We start from the raw sequence: 1,627 nt of genomic DNA on the forward strand, positions 1-1,627 counted from the left end.
CTCACTCTCACACTGAACTGCACTTTACTGGCTTGTTTTGCACACCGGCTTGGATGCCAAACCGCATGTAGTCCTCTGTGCTGTACAGTTCTATCCAATCTAACCACAGGAGAACTGAGTCAACATGTAGTTGTTCTTGTTCTTGAGCTGTTCTATTGTTTACTGTGATCAAACACAGCAGATTTAGACACCCTGCAGCCCGTGACACAGAGCAAACACACACCGGGCTGGCTGCGGTCCTCGTTCCTCTCCTCCTGGAGCTGCAGAGGCGCTTCTGCTGCCTTCGTTTGCCAACAGGTAGAGCGTCGGCGAACGGAGGCTGTTCGGAGCGCGCCGCCTTTTGTTTGCTCCACTCGTATATCGAGTCTCCATCGCAGGGCACTAATTATAGCCCAGAGCAGCTCATCTATAATTAGTTTGCCCTCCAATATCTGCAGTCACGTCTGGAAACGCGCAATAAAAATAATTGTATGTTTTCCGCGTGTGACTGACAGCGCAGGTGTGTTCGAGGCGCGTCTTACCGAACAGTCACCAGAAAAACCAGCGATCCTTGTTATTATTAGTATAATTAGTATTACTATTATTACTACCGAAATCACCGCTGAACTTGTCCGTCCAGCTGCAGCACCGGTTCAGGCTGATTTTTATTTTTTTACTCCCCCAGCGCGACGTCGTTTGAGCCGCGAACCGAACTTAGAACGAACCGTTAGAAGCGGCGCCGGTGAGCGGAATGAGGAATGTACAAAAAAAATAAAATAAACAACTTCCCGAAACGCACCGATAAAAGTTACCGACAAATTATCCGTTAAATAAGTCGTTATTCCACCGGGCAGCGTCCACTCACCTCTCTCCAAGCCGGTTCACCCTCAGCTCCGCGGCCCGACCCACACCGACACCCGGCGGCTGCTGCGGCACTGAAGGGCGGAGGAGGGCCGGACGGAAGAGCTCGACCCTCCGGCGCTCAGGCCACACCTGACCGGGGTGTGTGTCACAGCCCCATAAAAACACATCCGATCTCTAAGACGTTATTCAAAAGCTGGGGAGTCACATATTTAGGCACTGCGTGTATTATTATATGTTTATAATTATTATTATTTTTCTCTCTCTCTTTTTTTTTTTTTAAAGATTTGTCTGGCACAAGAATTTCCTTCGTGATCATTATTTTTTTTAAAAATTATTTTTTAATTTCTATAATATGAATATGTGTATATATGTACAGTGATCCTCAAATGTATTCATACCCTTCCATTAAAGAAAAGGCAAAATTCACAATAAACACTCAAATAACTAGAAAGTGAAAAAAGTTCGAAAAAATAAAAATTTGCTAAATTATAATTCAGGGGAAAATAAAGACATTGCTTTTGAATTGTGTTTGAAAAGAACAATTTAAAGAAATAAACGTCCCGGACAAATGAGAGCACTTTGCTGATGAGCAGTGAAATCCAAACACCTGCCAACAGGTGCACAAGTCTGACTGAGTTACAGAAACACCTGATGATGGCAGTGATTGGCTCAAAGGGTTGTTCAACTAAATATTAGTTTATGGGTCCCATCATGCTTGTTTGCTTGTTGTTTTGTCACTGGAGGAGATCTTTACTGTGACAGAAAACCCAATGAAGAATAAATA

General features: G+C 44.1%; 1 protein-coding gene across 1 annotated transcript in view; it reads right to left on the reverse strand.

Moving 5' to 3' along the window:
* The window catches only part of LOC103374018 (alpha-1,3-mannosyl-glycoprotein 4-beta-N-acetylglucosaminyltransferase C), an 8,700-nt gene extending 7,656 nt beyond the window's left edge, over window positions 1–1,044 (reverse strand). Inside the window, exon 1 of the mRNA XM_008304033.1 lies at window positions 845–1,044. The gene's annotated coding sequence lies outside the window, so the exon portion shown is untranslated. The remainder of the gene's footprint in view (window positions 1–844) is intronic.
* Window positions 1,045–1,627: the final 583 nt, after the last annotated feature.

This window comes from Stegastes partitus, unplaced genomic scaffold (assembly GCF_000690725.1).
Source record: "Stegastes partitus isolate 25-593 unplaced genomic scaffold, Stegastes_partitus-1.0.2 Scaffold2121, whole genome shotgun sequence".
NCBI classification, from domain to species: domain Eukaryota; kingdom Metazoa; phylum Chordata; class Actinopteri; family Pomacentridae; genus Stegastes; species Stegastes partitus.